General features: G+C 48.2%; 1 long non-coding RNA gene across 1 annotated transcript in view; it reads left to right on the top strand.

The window, feature by feature from the left end:
* Window positions 1-9719: 9719 nt before the first annotated feature.
* Window positions 9720-17864, top strand: part of LOC137144430 (uncharacterized) — a 29167-nt gene continuing 21022 nt past the window's right edge. Inside the window, exon 1 of the long non-coding RNA XR_010917399.1 lies at window positions 9720-9856. This is a non-coding gene — a long non-coding RNA (uncharacterized lncRNA). The remainder of the gene's footprint in view (window positions 9857-17864) is intronic.

Raw genomic sequence — 17864 nt, 5'->3', positions numbered from 1 at the left:
AAGGGAAGAGATTGGGCATTCTCAGAAGGTCTGAGACTTTGTCTGTGATTTCCAGTCATTTACTGTCTGTCCTTTACCAACTGGGAAAGAGCGGTCTGGTAGGAAGTGATCCAGGGTGGCAGCCGAATGGCACTTTGATGTTGCAGGATTTAGCTGCTTACATCGGGCCCTGGATGGGAACCTGGTGAAGATGATGGGCCTGGGTTCCCCTACCAGCCCCTATGGAGTGCTGAAGGCAGATAGCACAAGGCAGAAGAAGAAAAGCAAGTGGCCAATAGGCAAATCAAAAGGAAGCGAGTTTCAGTTCCCGAATCCAGCATTTCCATTGCCCCAGAAGGTTTCTCACGGGCATGAAGAAATCCCTGGTCCCAGCTGATGCCAGGCAAAATCTGGTCCCTGTCACAATCTCAGCTTCCTGAGATCTCATAGCATGAATGGAAATATGGCTCTAAATGCTGGAGGCATTTGAAATCCAGACTGGGATTTTGGTTCTGGAGAAGATCCCCAGTAATTATTCCTTTGCCTATTGCAAAGGAGGATCGTTAGGAGTGTGCCCATTCTGGTTCTTTTAGATCTGCTTTTAGTGCCACTGACTCATGCCCCCTCTTTACCTTAAAGTTAAAAGAACTGTGACTTCAAGTGAAGCTATGGTTGTGCTGATGTGAATGGAAAGGGGGCAGTGGGTTAAGAGGGACACTGTGTATGTGAAACTACACTTACGTGGAAGAAAACAGATCATATCTTTAGACTGTGAAGGTTCAAGAAGTGTCTTGAAGTCTGTTGCACTGTAATTCTGTTAAACAGGGATTGTATGTCTGACTCCTAGGACAGGCTATTGCTATGGGAGTGCCGTTGTTCCAGCACGTCAGAAGGCAGCATTTCTTCATACCATCTTACAGTGTTTTCACAGAAGCTATTAAGTAAACATGTAGTGCTGGGGATGGGTGCCTGACTGACCTCTCTGGAGACTGAAGTGCTCTGTCCATGGGACAGGGACAGCACTGATTACAGCTGTGTAAGCTTCCCCTGCACTGTCCCACCAAAGTGCCTCAACTTTGACTTGGTGGGACCCAGCTCTGAGGGCATATCTACAGTGGAGCTAGCAATGTAATTTCCAGCTCAGGGAGACACACACCTGTGCTAGCTCTGACTGAGCTAGTGCACTAAAAATAGAAGTGTAACCATGGTGGCATGAACGGCAGGCGGGCTAGATGGGATTGTATTCAGGGTGGGTAGTCCATCCCACCACTTGTGCTGCCATGGTTACACTTCCATTTTCAGCACCTTAGTTCGAGCAGAGGTGCCATCAGTATGTCTCCTTGAGCTGGGAATTACACGTCAGTCTCCAGTGTAGATATACCCTAAGAGTGAGAAGGAAGTTCCATCTTCACAGCCCAATGAGGTTTTGGAAGCTGTTGAGAGAATGCCTTTAAGTGCTGTGAGAGTTTGATTGTAACGGTCATTGTGAATTAGATTAAAACTTGATAGCAGAGGCCTGGAATGCAGTGAGGAGCTGTGTCTGGAGAGGTGTGACAACACAATGGAAGACTTGACAACACTGAATAGCTCTGTCCAGGTAGAACAATGGGGTTGCTATTCGAAAGAACCATCAACTTGTAATAACTCTTTGCCCAGCAATCCTGCAGGGGGTTTGAGCGTGGGAAATCTCCAGCAGAAGGGGAGACACAAGAAAAGGTGTCAAAGGCTGCTTTTAAAAAGTGACAAGCTCTCTGAGCAAGGGAGTCAGTCCCTCACCAGAAACAGAAATCTCAGCTGGAGGAGTGGAGCAGGAGAGGCTCTGTCTTCCTCCAAGGACACTGACCAACATGAAAGACTCTCCGGAGGAGAGGAGGGGGATTGCATTCAGACATTGTGGTCCCTGCCTCTGTAACACTCCTGAGCAGTGTTAAGAATAAAGTGGGTGTATATGTGAAGTTCTTTCGCAAAGCCCATGTTCCTTACTTTACCTGCCACATATCCCCCCAGAACTGAACTGTTAACCAGAGGACCCACCAGGGTGGAGCTCAGGGGGGAGCATGCATAAGTGACTGGGTAGGGGTTGGGAGGATCGGCACTGGTCTTGGAGAGCCTAGGGCAGCTGAACTGCAAGGTCCCATCCTTCTCAGGGTTTCAGACAGAGCGTCTGCACCTGGGAGTGTGCCCTAGAGACCCAACCCCAATGTTTGGAATCTGTCCAGACCCAGTTACTTGGGTGCATGTGGGATCCAAAGGCTGGGTCCAGTTAACACAGTCTGGTGACCATGCACTAAGTGGACTCAGCTCACGTTGTAAGAAGTGCCAGTTGTGGTCCTGGTTTATAGCAGAAAGACACAATCAGTAGGAACTAGAGTGAGGCCTGGTCTATGCAAAGCTGCACTAGGAGGAGTGACTTTACACTGATTTCGTTTTATCGGTGAAAAAAACTTTGCGTGTGGACATTCTTACATTGATTTTTATTTTTTAAACCTGGCTTAAACCAGTTTAGCTTGCCTCTGTAAGGAACTCTGTGTCCTTTTTAACTGACCGAGAGCATGTCTGGACTTCTATCACTGGTTCAGAAAGCTGGTAGGCTGCCCATGATGATCATATTATACTGGTAATAGCCTTCAAGCATCTGTGAGGTTATCAACTATTGATGTAAGCTGTTGGTAATAATAATTTAGTTTTATTATAGTGACGGTGAAGTTGAGATGCCCCACTCGAGATCAGGGCTCCACTGTGAGAGCTGCTGTACAAACACACAGTAAGAGACTGACAGACCTTGCCTGGAAGATCGTCCCATTCAGATAGACAGGACAAACAAAGGGAAAGGAAGTATTATTCTATACGTGTCCTTAAGGTTACGGGCTAGCTCTGCCCTGCACCTCCAAGAAGCTGCATGCATGTCTAAATTACAAAGAAAAACCAGCAGGATGGAGATTCGGAGCCTAGATCAATTAATGTGGGGGGTACATGGGATTCATACTGCAGGGCTAAAAATAATAGGGTAGACGTCTCCACTTGGGTTGGAGCCTATATTCCAGCCCCTTCCCCCTCCCAGGCTTTCAGAGCCCAGGCTCCAGCCCAAGCAGGAATGTCTTCACTGCTTTTTTTTTAGCCCCGAGGCTGAGCCCTGCAAGCCCAAATCAATTGACTTGGGCTCTGAGACTCAGCACCACACATTTTTCTTTGCTGCATAGACATACCCTAAGAGGAAATCCTAGAGTTCCCTGATAACAGCTCTGCCCATTTGCTCTAAGGCAGGAGTGGCCAAACTGTGGCTTGTGAGCTGCATGAACTCTTTTACAATTAAAGTGCAGCTCTTGGCACCCCCTATATCCCCCCACTCCCCCCCTCATTCTCCACCTGCCAGAGGGGGTGGGGAGCTTGGAGCTTCTGCCCTTCGGCAGAGTGATGAGGCTAGAGGATTCTGCCCAGGAGGGAGGGGAGTCTGAGGGGTCGATAAGTTTGGCCATCTCTGCTGTAAGGCAACCAATCAGGCTGAGCGTACTTGGCGTCTTGGTGCAATACTGAACCAGTCCTCCTCCTTCATTGCCTTCAATCCCTAAACTGATACACTGAACGAACCCCCCTGAATGCGCTCTAATTCCACCTCGGTGGAGGCGATAGGGGACAACAAAGCTGCCTTTCACGGAGTGTGATGGGTCCCTGCGACACCACAGCTCACAAGAACATCGAGCGATGGGGGAGAAGAGACAGCTTCTCACAGGGAGATGCCCCCCCCTTCTTCAACACAAGTGAAATGAGGCTCCATTTAGGCCTCACTCTGTCAGCCAGCAAACAAAGCGTGGGCATCGACATGAGTCTGCTTAGGGGAGACGCAGGCCTGGCAGGTTTGAATTGCAGAGACTTCACATGCAGGTCACGGCTGAGGTGAAATGGGCTCTGGGCCTAGGATAGCAGAGGTGCACTAGGTTAGGCAGGACTGAGGTGCATTATACATGGAGGCCGTGCTCATACTGGCATTTTTCTTATCTATTCCAGGTGCTGTGCCGTCACAGTGGTGGTGGAGGAAGAGCGATGAGCATAAGTGATTTTACCACTGTGTCACGTAGAACTGCTCTGAGCAGAATTAGACAACCTAGGGTAAGGATGCTGGCAGCTGGCCCACACTGGTATACTGCTGTTGCTAGTGGTGGAACAGCAGTGGGGGGATTTAAGAAAAATGCTAGTTTAGATATAACCCCTTGTTGTGTATTTTGTGTCTTGCCTAATTGTGTAGGTTGTCGTAGCAACAGAGCTTAGCTTGTTGCCATAGCAATAGAGTTAGACTATTAGGGGATAGCTCAGCCAGTCCTGGCTGGTTTTAGTGTTAGTTCTATAAAGACGCACCCTGTGTTGCATCTCTCTGTGATCCTCTGCTGATTTCTCTCTCTGAATACAAGCAATTAAAAGGAATTCAACATAACCCCTACATAAGGCTTGAGGAATAGCAGAGAGACCCCAGCCAGGTCAGGACTGTGATGCATTTTCCAAATAGTCTAAGGTCCAGGTCTGGAATGAGAGAGAGAGAGAGAGATGCAGGTAACAATTTGAATACAGAACAGCATACCAGCTACATAGGAGTAGGCACGGATCCACTGATGTGCACACTGCAGTACAAGGCAGCAGTGAAATGGTTAAGGTACATTGGCAGCACTGTTTTGGGGACCCAGTATGGGACTAATGGGGTGCCTAAGACTGGGGCTAAGCTGCGCTGACAGACGTGAGAAGGAAGCCGGGGGAGACTTTAATTTCACAAACACTCAGGAACGGGAACAAAATCAAAGCTGGCATCTGAATCTATTTCTACTTGTGATGCATCCATCTGCCTTTTAAAATCCAATTTATGGGGCTAGTGAGTGAGACCCAGGCCAGTTCTTAGCTATTAGATCCATACTGTTAATGTCTCTGCCATTTCATTGCATTCATAGCCCAGTGCTGAGAGAGCGATGTCCCTCATGCGGCATTGGCAGAAATTGTTATTAATAAATGGATCTAATATTCTTAAATCTGTATTCTTTCCCGAGACTCGCAGCGACCCCAAAGGGCAGGAGAAATAATAAGTAAAAGCCTAATTCATTATTTATAACCAAGCAAGCTAGGGAAGTAACTCAGGGAGATTACCCGGATAATCCAGCATTAGCATCTTGTTTCAGATATCTTTATTAGGATTCAGCAAAGTCTCCTGGGGGGAATGGAGACAGTGCAGTAAATTCATATGCTAGCCTTTGACCCCATGTGAGGCCCTGGGCATAAAGTTTACCTTAGGCTGCACATGAGTTTAATGGAAAGACAAATGGTGTAGGTGCGGGAGAGAAGAGAAGATTGAGGGGTGGAGGAATACATCCAGAATGGGGCAGAGGGTTGAGGCAAAAATGAATAGAAGTCACAAGGCGAATCAAATCAGTATGGATTTCAGAACTGTATGCAGGGTCCCAGAAGCCCAACACCGTTTTGGGGCAGAAATGCTGATACAGGACCAAGTAATGGGCTAAGGGCACCTGAGTTAATGCGATCTTTGGGTGCATCAGATGAGGTATTTCCAGTAGAGATAGGGAAGTGTTAGTACTGTTATACAAGGCGCTGGTGAGACCTCATCTGGGATACTATGTGCAGTTCTGGTCTCCCATGTTTAAGAAAGATTAATTCAAAGATTAATTGGAACAGGTGCAGAGAAGGGCTACAAGGATGATCTACGGAATGGAAAACCTGCCTTATGAGAGGAGACTCAATGAGCTTGGCTTATTTAGCCTAACCAAAAGAAGGTTGAGGGGAGATATAAATACATCAGAAGGATAAATACCAAGGAGGGAGAGGAATTATTTAAGTTCAGTACCAATGTGGACACAAGAACTAATGGATATAAACTGGTCATCAGGAAGTTTAGACTTGAAATTAGATGCAGGTTTCTGGAATAGTCTATCAAGGGGTGCCGTGGAGGCAAAAAAGCTATCTGGCTTGAAAACTGAGCTTGATACATTTATGGAGGGGATGGTATGATGGGACAGCCTAGTCTGCAATTGACTGATCTTTGACTACCGGTGGTAGATATGCCAATGGCCTGTGAAGGGATGTTAGATGGGGTGGGTTCTGAGTTATTACAGAGAATTCTTTCTGGGTGTCTGGCCGGTGAGTCCTGCCCACATGCTCAGAGTTTAACTGATCGCCATATTTGGGGTTGGGAAGGAATTTTCCCCCAAGGCAGATTGGCAAAGGCTCTGGGGGTTTTTCGCCTTCCTCTGTAGCATGGGGCACAGCTCACTTGCTGGTGGATTCTCTGTACCTTGAAGTCTTTAAACCATGATTTGAGGACTTTAATAACTCAGTCATAGGTTAGAGGTTTATTACAGGAGTGGGTGGGTGAGGTTTTGTGGCCTGCATTGTGCAGGAGGTCAGACTAGATGATCATATTGGTCCTTCTGACCTCAGAGTCTATGAGTTTGAGTTCAAATTCCATCTCCTCTGCTGACTTGCTGTGTGGCCTTGGAACAAGCCACACAGGTGAAGATTTTCCAAAACAACTAGTGATTTTGAGAGCCTCAAAGAGGCCAATTTTCAGAGGGGATACTCAGCACTTTCAGAAAATCCAGCCCTGTTAAGGTCTCTCAAGCTCACCCCCCCAAAACTGAGAAACCCCAAATCCCTGATCATTTTTTAAAATCTCAGCCTGAACTCCCCTGTGCCTTGGTTTCCCCATCTGTAAAATCAGGAGAATAATACTGACCTGTTCGGAGGACTGTGAATTTTCATAAGTGTGTGTGAAGTGCTTTGAAGACGTAGAGTGCTAGGTGCTCTTCTTCTTCCTCGATTCCTGAAAAGTTCTGAAGAGTTTCAGTCTGCACTGCATGCTGTTCAAAAGAAACCATTTCACAAAGCTCTGACATTCCTGGTTCTAGCCAGGACTCGAGGCAGCAAAATAGGAGAAAATCTGTTCTCCCAGGAACAGGAAGAAAGCACCAGAAATCTCAGGAGTGGGCCTGTCCTTGTGAGATTTTCTGCTCAGCTTTGCAGACGTGAGGAACTTGGATACATTTTGAGAAAGTATCCAAATATTTGGGCACTTGGTCAAGCCTGACAACACCTTCAAACTCTCTGGGCTTTGCCCATAACTCCTGTATAGCCATGTGCTGCATGGAGATGTTCACTCATTGTTCACCTAAATGGAAAGGAGGCTGGGGATACAGTTTCACAAAGAATTCTTGGGGACTTCAGTGTAGATGGATTTCTGCTCTGCACCGTTGTTCTTCCCATCTCTTTGGGTATAACTACACTGAGTCAGAGGCATGTTTGCAACTTAGGTAGACTGAGCCCTGCTAGCTTTCATCTAGCTATGGCTAAACATAGCAGCAAAGCCGTGGCAGCCTGGACCTCAGCATGGGCGGTACAAGCTGGCCCAGTCTCCCTAGGTATGTAATTGAGATTGTAGCCTGCCCTGAAGCCTGTGCAAGCTGCAAATACCCCTACAAAGGCTTGTAGACCTATCTTTGAGAAGAGGAGAAATAGTCTCAATTTGGTTCAGAAACATAAGTAGCTGTATCCCCACTGTGAGAGCAGCGCGGGTGGTCAATAGTTAACAGTGCTGCTACTTCTCATTTCTATTGCAGCTTTCCTCTGAGGAACACACCACACGTCACAAAAATGAATTGATCTTCACAGCACCCATGGGAGGCAGGTACAGCCAATAATAACCCCATTTCAGATGGGGAAACTGAGTTAGGGGGCGTTTAAGAGGTCCTATAGCAAACTAGTGGCAGAGCTGGGAGTAGAGCCTGGGAGTCCCAAATCCAGTCTTTCACTTTAACTCAGTCCTTCCTTCTTGTTTCATCCATCCCTCACAGGAAGCAGCTCAGCTCACCTAACACATCTGCAACACATAGATTTCTTTTTCTTTAAACACTAGCTGTCAATGGGCCTTTTTGTGAAATTACACACCGAGGGAAAAGAGAATATTACCGTTGGGATAACCTATCAGTGTGTCTAGAGACATTGGGTACAGGATGTTTCCAATTATAAACGAACTAGAAGCCTACAGACTAACAAAAGCAGGTGGCACCTTATCAACATCAGTGAACAGTTGTGGGAGAGGAGAGCTAGCAGGATTATTAACCCTCTGAAATAGACTCCACTTTCCAAAAGGAAAAATAATAATGTCCATAGCTGAAATAATTAATAGAAAAACAACTTGCAACACTTACTTAATTAAATGGAAAAGAATATGCTAATGCAATGTTAAAACTGCACAAAGGCATTTACTCTTGTGCATGCTAAGTATGCAGTTTTCATACACTCATAATTTTGTGAAATCAAAACCAATTTGCTTCCAATTTAGGAAAGCACAGGCTCCTCACTGCACACACTCCCTGTCCAGTTTTCAGACTGCTGCCATACTTCCTGAGTCAAATGTTTTTTTGGTTTTTCTCTGAAAGTGTGTGGTGTTCCACCCACTCCCCCATCATGCTGTGTAACTCACAAACAGCTGAAGACATTTTGCTTAGACGATCCAAATAAACACTCAGTTTTGGGAGGAAACCAAGCACAGGAAACGTCAGCCCAACGTGGCCTGGTTTATTATTATTAATTATTATTATTGTATTATGGTAATACCTAGTAGCTCAACCAATGTCCAAATGTGCTAGGGGCTGTATGTACACATAATAGGAGATAGTCCTTGCCCTGAAGAGCTTATACACTAAATGGACAAGACAAAGTTGCAGGGGGTTGGACTAGATGACTTCCTGAGGTCCCTTCCAACCCTAATAGTCTATGAAAGTAAGCATTGTCCCTATAGGGAAACTGAGGCACAGAGAGTTTGATTCTGTTTCAGTAGCAAGTCTTCCATTGACTTCAATGGAGCAGGATCAGGCCCAGAGACATTAAGTGATTTGCCCAAGGTCACACATGGTGTCAATGGCAGAGTCAGGATTTGACTGCAGATCCAAATTCCAGGCCAAGGCCTGAACCTTCCTTACAGTTGTTGTTTCCTTGGTGAGATCCTTCCCTGGATGAGAGAGAAGCATTGTCTAGTAGCATGAACACAGACTGGGAATCAGAAATGCCTGGCTCTGACACTGAGTGGCCTCTGTGGCCACTAGGCAAGACACTTAGGGATAGCTTTCCAAAAGTAGGTGTGTGGATTTTTGCATGTCCAGCTTGTGCACATATCTCTGGGTGAGTGTGTGTGTGTGCGTGCACGTGCGTGCAAGCAACATATTGGTGCATGCATATGACCAGCTAGTTGCAGGCATGCATTGGGTGTTCATGCACATGAAGCAGGCAGCCCCAATATCCATTGCTAATTTTGAAAATAGGGTCTTTCCTCAGTTTCCCCATCTGTTAAATGGGAATAATCCTAGTTAACTTCCTTTATGATGAGTGTTGTCTAAATTGTGGCTAGACCATGAAAAGTGCTATATACGCTGTGTCTTATTATTCTCAAAATCACAGCTTAGGAGAGGTTCTGCTGCACCATGACTGATATTAAATGAAAATCATTGGCATCATGCTATTCTCTGGCCTAGAAGAAACCAGTTCTCTGAAGTCACATAGGTTCCCCTCCTATCCACACAGATCCGGTTCTCATCCTACTCTGGTTGCTTTAATCTTGTGGACAAACACTCACAGCCCTGAAGCATAGCACTCATCCTGTCTAGGAGAGACTGGGGAAGACCTCAGCTGATTTCAATGAAGCTGTGGTAATTAACACCAGCTGAGGATCTGCCTCTCTGTGCTTTGCTTACAGAGCAACTGGGTCATCAGCTCCTTCTAGGGAAAATGGGATCTTCACCAAGCCTATCTCCCTTTGCCAGAGCTAGGACTGTGAGAGAATACTCAGCTACAGGAACCTGTAAGGCCTTCAGCTACTGCAGAGGAACCCGTAAGTTGTGCCATTGACCTGAAGGGAAGCAGGCTTGTTAATTGAAAGTTGGAATTATTTTCAGCTGTTCAGCCTGCACCTAAGGGTGGCCATGTTATCTTCTCTGGTGAGTGGCAGGAGAAATACATTCATCCCTCCTTTGGAAAGGGTGAAATTCCATCTGGGTGCAGAGGGCCAAAGTCTACGCACCACTTAAATCCTTAAATAAGGTTTGAGTGAAACTTAAGTCCTGCACAGCCTTTTGTGCTACCTGTCTGCACAAGGGTGGGCTTCACCTAAAGAGCCTGGGTTATGAGAAAAGGCATTCTATTACCCTAGTGTCTTGGTATGAAGGGTTGTGCATCTAGTGTGGAGCACATGGCTGAGCTCCCTCAACACCCATTGAAAGCAGGAGTTATAGGTACTCCCAGCTTCTTGGGGGTTAGGGTCTTAGTGCTCCAAAGGCAGCACAATAAGTGAACATTTTCATGTTGCCTCAGGTACAGCTCCTCTCTGCCCATTTCCCCTGCCCGCAGGGGAACATTGCCAGCATTCGTGCTAGTGTCAGGTCGTTGTTCCTTGGAGCACAAGATAGACTTGCTGGATGGATCTGCAGTGCCAAAGTATAAACATGACTTTTGTGTGACAGATGCATATTGTCGGTAACTGGAGCCTGTGTGCATGGGGACATGAGCTGTTATGTGTTCAGGCTGACATAGGTGACATGAAGGGTACTATATCTACAACAGATCCATTTCCAAATGTATTGGCTATTTGTTGTGGAGATGGGTGCTGATCTATAGTTAATGATCTTTTCAGTGGCATATACCACATTGATGTATGTGCTCTTGGAAGTGCCGTGCTATGTACAAAAACTGACAGGCATGCATAAGGGCAACAGATTTGTCATGGACAATGCTATAAAACCAAGCCTGGAGAAGCATTGACTGGACATATCAGTATCCAGCTCAGGAGACGTACCTGTCTAACTGATCCCTGATGTCAGAGATCTCTCTGCTGGGATCCAGGTTGCATTCTTAATCTCTCCTACTCTTTTACATCCATCCTGTTAGTATCAGCAGAAGCATGCATGCTATCTGCTGCCTCACTTCTTCCATGCTTAGCAGAATGGGGATTTCTCACATGACCTCTGATTGCTATAGTTACAGGCTGTTTGTTCAGTCTATACACATGGTAACTGCAGGGGCTTAGTAAATATTGCCTTTTCCTTGTATGAATCAACACCCATGCTGATCACACTGCAAATTTATGTGCTTTGATGGAAGGAGAGGGTTCAATGGAATTGGCCCCAATGGAGTTCCACCAGTGACAAACTGGTGCAAAAGAGATCAATCAGACCACAGTTCACTAGGGCCCCCTAGAATGGCATGGGATGGGAAGGGCTGTATGGGACCACAGGTGAATAACTGTAACTGTCTCCTGGTATTTGCTATCTGTAGGATTTCTGGCTTTGATGTCTGAGGGAAAACTACTGGCATTGCGTTTCTGAGCACAAGTGGAAGAGGCCAGGTTGCTTCGGTATATGCCTGAACTCCTTTTTAAAAACAACAGTTTGGGATATGTGCCAGTGCCCCTATGGCTAGGGCCCTACCCAATTCAGGTTCATTTTGGTCAATTTCACGCTCATAGGATTTAAAAAATAGTCAGTTTCCTGGTTTCAGAGGTTGACATCTCAAATTTCACTGTGTTGTAACTGTGGGGTCTGGATCCAAAAAGGGGTTGGGGAGGTCACAAAGCTGTTGTAGGGGCATCACGGGATTGCCATCCTCACTTCTGCCTTAGGAGCTGGGCCATGGAGCTTCCTATAGCCAGTGGAGGTACCTAGGGTTGGGTCTGTTCTTCCCCCAAGCTGCTGGGAGTGCCCCGGCTGGGCTGGGGGAGGGATGGGACTTCCTCTTCCCCTGCATGGCCACTCTCAGAGTGGGGGTGGGGAGGTTAGACCCACCTCTGGGTACTTCCCTTGGCTGCACACTGTCACTTCTGCTGGGCTCTGAAAGCTGCAGCCACAGTTTCCTGCAGCCAGGGGAGGTACTGGCAGGTGGTTCTGATCTCCCCCAGAGAGCGGCAGTGTGGGGGAAGAGGAAAACCGATCCCTGCCTAGCCCCGCTGGGACTAGCAGCTGGAGCCTGGTAGAAGCCCCTAGCTGGGGTGTCCCCTGCCCCTCCCCTACAATAGCCAGATTTCACAGGGGAGATCTGATTTCACGGTCTGATTTCATTTTTCATGGGTATGAATTTGGTAGAGACCTACCTGTGGCCTATAAACTGACTGGAGTAGGACCCCCTGGTACTGGAAGCTGGGGCCCAAAGTCTCCAAGGGAAATACTTTAGTCACTCCTACAGGGCCTGGATGTAGGGCCAGTGTCTGGGCTGAGGCCCAGCAGCAAGGCTCTGCTCTAGCGGGGTACAGGATCCCCCCCTCCTCTGTATATGGGGAAGTCTGAGGAGCTATAGGCAGCACTTCCCCTGCTGAGCCTGCCTGCTCCTGGAGAAGAGGTATGGACAAATCCTATTCCTGGAGTGGGGGCCTCTGACCAGAGGAGGTCTGAGGATCGGGTAACAGGGCTGCGGTGTAAGGGAGCTGGTGTCTGCATGAGTGTCCTTCCTGCTGCACTGGGGTCGAGAGGCTGGGGTGGGTCTATTAGGCTGGTAATGGTTGTTTGTTCTGGCCATCTGAGTGTGGCCATGATAAAAGCCTATGATAACAGACTGAGGAGAGGGCAGAGCTCCACCGGGTCACCCAGCCCATCTCCCCATCCCAGCAGGGCTCATACACCTTTGCTCCGCCACGGAATAGCTGTCTAAGGAAGCCAGTACAGTTGACTTCTCGTTCTGACACACCCGGGCTGCGACTGCTGACTGAGCCCACAGACGGCACGTATCTAAACACGGTCGGCTTTCCCTGCGTCAGCTTTCCGGGGAGCAAAGGGGGAGTGAGTCTCTGTCACTGAGCTACCCAGAGCTCTCTGCTCCCTGATATTAATCATGGTTTCTCCAAAGCAGGGTTAATTAGCCGCAGAAGCCCTTCGGGTCAGGCCAGCTGCCTATCTGTTACTGGGCTCCTCACCAGTGTCAGCTGGGCTTCATCTTCTCTTTTTCACTTCCTTGCTCTGCTGCCTGAGGCCAGCCTGCAGCCAGACACCCCTTCTCCTTTCACAGGCTATTTTTAACAGCTATTTTAACAGATCCCTTCTTCTTCTTCTTCAAGCCTTCCTGCTGAGACAGCATCTTTTTGCCTCACTGATGTCATGTGAGGCTGAAAGTTTCCAGCAGAGGGTACTGTTGGGTATCAGAAAAATCCCCCATTGGATTTGGAGGCGCTGGGGAAAAAATAAAATACTTAAGTAGGTTAAAGAGGAGGGAAGAGAGCAATATATAAAGAGGCTGGGGCTGTGGGAGTCCCCATATCTGAACATGCGACACCCTTGTCTCGCCTCTTCCTTCTTCCCTCCCATCCTGGAAACAGATGAGATGAGGAATGGCATTTTAAAATTAATGCCAGGATGTGATTAAAAATCCCTGCACGATGACCAAAGTCTCCCTACTCCCAGGGAGAGATTTAGCTCCCAATAAAAAGTACTGCATGAAATATTAACTCTTCAGTGCTAAGGCCAGGGCTGCAAAGGGAGACTGCATGTGGCACAGAAGCAGTGCTGCAAAAGGGAAGGATGCTCCTCATACAGCCTCTAGGGCAGCTACAAGGAGGGATAAGCCCAGGGGCTCAAGTCCCTACGGCTGCTGCATGAGCAGGCAGCATGTCCCTTGCAATCCACAGGCCAGCTCCAGAGAGAGAGCGTGCACCATGACGGCCATAGGGCTGCCATGCAGGGAGTCTGAATGTGAATCCTTCCCACGCCATTGGACAACACTTAGGGAATGACCATGGCTCTCCCATCTCTGTCTATTCTGAGCTGCTTTTTGCATGTCCTCTGTGTCAACTCCCAGTTTGCCCTCTCTGAGTACTGTCTGGGGGAGAGATTCTTCTTCTCGGCCTTTCTTTAATGTCCCTCCAGCTGCTCGAGGGCAGCCTGCTCTGGTGTTCCTTTTAGGGCAGATCCCAGAAATTTCCATCTTCCTTTCTGGATAGCTTTGGATCTAAGGAGGTGTTGATCTCTGATGAATCTCAGCATTTGTTATGCATTCATTCCCATTTTAATACCTAGTATTTTCCCGAGGCAGTTGGGTTGGAAGGCATTTAGACGTCTGTTCCTTTGGTGGACTTCCAGCTTTCACACTCGTATGTTAAGATGGGAAAAAAATAACATTTGAATTGAGTCCATAGTTTGATCTTCAAGTTGTAGATTTTCAACCAACTCTTGTTTAAGCTAGTGAATGTAGCTGCCACCTTGCCGAGTCATGACATTATTTCTTTCTGGCTGTCCCCATTGGTTTGTGGAGGGAGACTATATCCTATTTAACCCATAGGGCTACTGCAAATAGGGGGTGTCCCAGGCAACACACTATGCCCACTGCAACTTGTAGGGCTGCTACTGGGAGGGGCTGCGCCTTGCATTATCTATAGGGCTGCTGTGAAGAGAGGGTGTACTCTGTGCAATCCCTAGGGGTTGCTATTGTGGATTGCACCAGATATACCCCCTCACGAGGGTCATTCAGGGGAGGGGTCTGCCCTACGCAATCTGTAGGGCTGTGCCCCACACTGCCTGTACAACTATTTGGGAGTTACACGCTGCACATCCATTGGCCTGTCAGTGTTAAAGAAATGAAAATCCAAAGCGATCAAGCCCCTCTTCTTCCCACCGTGAGCCTTGTCCTGAAAGGCCAGTTCCCTGAGTTCACCTGAGAATGGGTGGCTAATTGGGACACACTCCTCTATCTGTGCGGATCCAGGAACTGCCTTGCCAAAGGAGAGGAAGAGTAAGGTCTGTAGCAGCCAGCTGCTTTGGTTAGCTGTAGCCAGAAGTATTTAATGCTGTGTGTAGGCAGGCTCGAGGGAGGAGGAGGAGGGCTGCATCTCTCTCCCCCGCTGTATGTCTTAAGATGAGCCACTTTTCAGGACCATGAAGCAGGGAGTGGTGGGATGGCATGAGGTCGTTCTGGGCTTGATTGAGTCCCCAAGAGAATGCCTGAGCCTGGAAGAAATCTGCATGACAGTGTTAAAAGTGGCAAAAATAAGAGCCATGCATGGTGCCATGGATGCTCCAAAGGGGGAGTGGGTGGACAGCTGCAGCAGAAAGCCACATGTCCTTGCAATCACTGTGCAAACAAACCCTCAAATAGCAGCTGCCAACTAATGGGGCACATCCCCTTGTAGAAGGGACAGCTTGAGACACAATATGAGATACCAAGAAACCTTCCTTTGCACGTATGACACCCTTACCTGGAGGGCAGCCTTGCATCCCTGTCCCAGAACGAGGGACACCATTCCCAGGGCTTCTGAACCAACGGAGCCCAGTATGTAAATAGTGCTCTCTGTGTGATTTTGCCTGGCTGCTGTCATGCAAGGGCCAGAGGGGGCTCCAGGGACCACCCTTCATTGTGTCCCAGAGCTCTAGGAGCCTGGAGTTAAAACACCAGGCTCCTATTGAGGCTGAGTTTTTCAAAGATGCCTAAAAGATTTGAATGGCCAATTCATATAAATTATAATGGGAACCAGGGGCATGCACAGGGGGAGCAATCAGGGGCACTGCTCCTCCCAGTAATCGTCAGGGGCACAGAACTCCTCCTGACTCCGGGGCTGCAGGTGGGGGAGAGCGAAGTTCTGCCTGGACCAGGGTGGGGGGAAGGAAGAGGGAGCTCCTGCTGAGGCTGGGGGAGGGAAAAGTGAGCTCCTCCTAGGGCCAGGAGGAGGGGTCACAAAATGTGACACCCCCCCTCTGAAGGGGTCAAAGTTAAATTTCTGCACACACCCCTGATGGGAACTGGATGTTCAGATCCCTGGGGCATCTTTGAAAATCTCAGCCTAACGGTAAACCGAGAGCAGCTTTACTGAAAGCCCCCCAGACATGTCTAACCATGGTCCTGTCCCAGCATTCACTGAGCTTGGGTGGTTTGAGCCTGTCTTTACTTCGTTTGTGGCCAAATCCTGAAGAAGAGTGCAGAGAGGATTCTCTCACTGGAGCTTGCTCCATCCCTCCCAGTCCTGCTCATCCTGGACCATACAAAAGTGACTCCTCACAGTACATACTAGTGAAGACACCACATGCCAGAGAAGGGCCCCTCTGCTGGAGACCTATTGGGGAGGAAGAAGCAGAGCTCCCCATGCAACAGGGGACTGGGGCAAAGCCTTGTAGCAGTGCTGGCAATGAGTAACATCTGTAGCTCCTCCTCCTTTGGGTAACATTTCAGGGGCTTCAGTGAGGGGGCTTTCTGCCCTGTTCATGCTCTTTGGCGCATGCCTTGGTCCACAGCTGGGGGTGCTGCCGTGTAAACCTATCACCAGTGTACTTGTTTTCCTTGGCTCTGCTGTTGGGCTCAAATGCACTGTTGATTAACACAAAATGGGAAGCCACAGCAAAGGCGTGGATGATGTGAAATCCTCCGGGGCTGAAGATGGCAGGCCACCCTGGCTCACAGCACTGGATGTCCCTGTGGGGGAGTTTCAGCTCTGCAGTATGGGGATTTCACAGCACACTCCCTGAGGACAGTCTGGACAGTGGGGCTGCAGAACATGGGCCATGCCCCAGCATGTCTCTCTCCTACTCACTCTAACCTCTACCTTGGCATCTCCCTCTCTTACTGTTTCTCCTTTTCATCCCATCCCATGGGAGAAGGGGTTTCCATGTCTTTTTAGGCCCCCATAGTCACTGCCATCTGCTTGTTGAAGAGACTTGCCAAGGACCATCTCTGAGCAATAATAATCACACTTAGCATCTAAATGGCACAGTGCATGTTCAGAGTCCTGTGCAGATGTTATCTGGCTCATCCTTAGAGCCCCCAGGAGGGAAGGTAAATATTAGCTCTATTGCACAGATGAGGAACCTGAAATTGCAACAACTGATGTGAGCACTAACGGCTAGACAGCCTTGTCAATTGTTTTAATTTGGCTGATTGTTAAAATGTTGCATAAATTAAGTATAAGGTCATAAGACCCTCCTCTTCCCGAACCCCCAATCTGACACACTAGGCCTGAAGGCAGTATTGACACTTTTGTCCCAAGGCTGGGACAAGCTGTATTGCTTCTCTGCAGAGCCCCGAAGAAGTTGTGACATCTCCACACCCAGAACATCTGTGTCTTTCTCTCATCTGACCCAGCACTGTGGTTAGTGCCACCATATTGCAGCAGTGCTAATGTGCTTGGGTCTTGAAAATAGCCTCATGGCAGGAAGACTTGAAGAAAACAGTGAAAGGAGGAGAATTTTGGAGTAGGGTGGCCAACAGCTGTATTAATCTTGTGGGACAGAACAACTATGTTATGAGGCTGTGACACTGCTCTGGGCTCTTCCCATTGGGATATGGCAGAAGATGATGAATCTACAGATTATCTCATCATCACACAGTGATGCCAGAATAAATCCAAGCCTCTTTAATTGTTCTGAGGTGAATTTTCACAACAGAGGTGCAAAAGGGGGCCTCTCAGGAGGAGCAGAGAGTGATTGTCTTTGAGCTTTCCAGGCTGCAGGGCTGAATTTTCCAGACTTGTGCAGTGAGCAAAATGGAACTGGAAAAGGCCCTTTAAGGGACCCCACAAATGACTGGAAATAGATTAAACTCCCACTGTACAGACCAAGCCTGGGTTAGTGTGACTTGTCAGAATCTTAGGCCAATAAGCACCTGTGTGAGCTCTGCTATGTGGGCACCTACTTCTCATGGCAGATGGAAACCGGAGCAGCCCCGGATCTGCAGGAGGCTCTCACAACGGAGCTCTCCGTAGATGGGATGATGCCTCCTGGGCCCCAGGTTCCTGGAGCAGAGTTTCAGGCCCTGAGTTGCCTCCCTTGCAACCCTGGGGTGTCAGGTTTGTTGTTCCTTCCCCCTCTGGCCTGCTGCAGGAACGGGAGCCAGGGCCTGCATGTGAGTTATGGAGGTTGTCTGAGAAGCGAACCACCCAG

This window comes from Emydura macquarii, unplaced genomic scaffold (assembly GCF_026122565.2).
Source record: "Emydura macquarii macquarii isolate MOO-44397 ecotype Brisbane River unplaced genomic scaffold, CSIRO-AGI_Emac_v2 contig_3451, whole genome shotgun sequence".
NCBI lineage: Eukaryota > Metazoa > Chordata > Testudines > Chelidae > Emydura > Emydura macquarii.
Note: the sequence above shows the minus strand (reverse complement) of the source record. Positions and strands in the feature narration are given on the sequence as shown.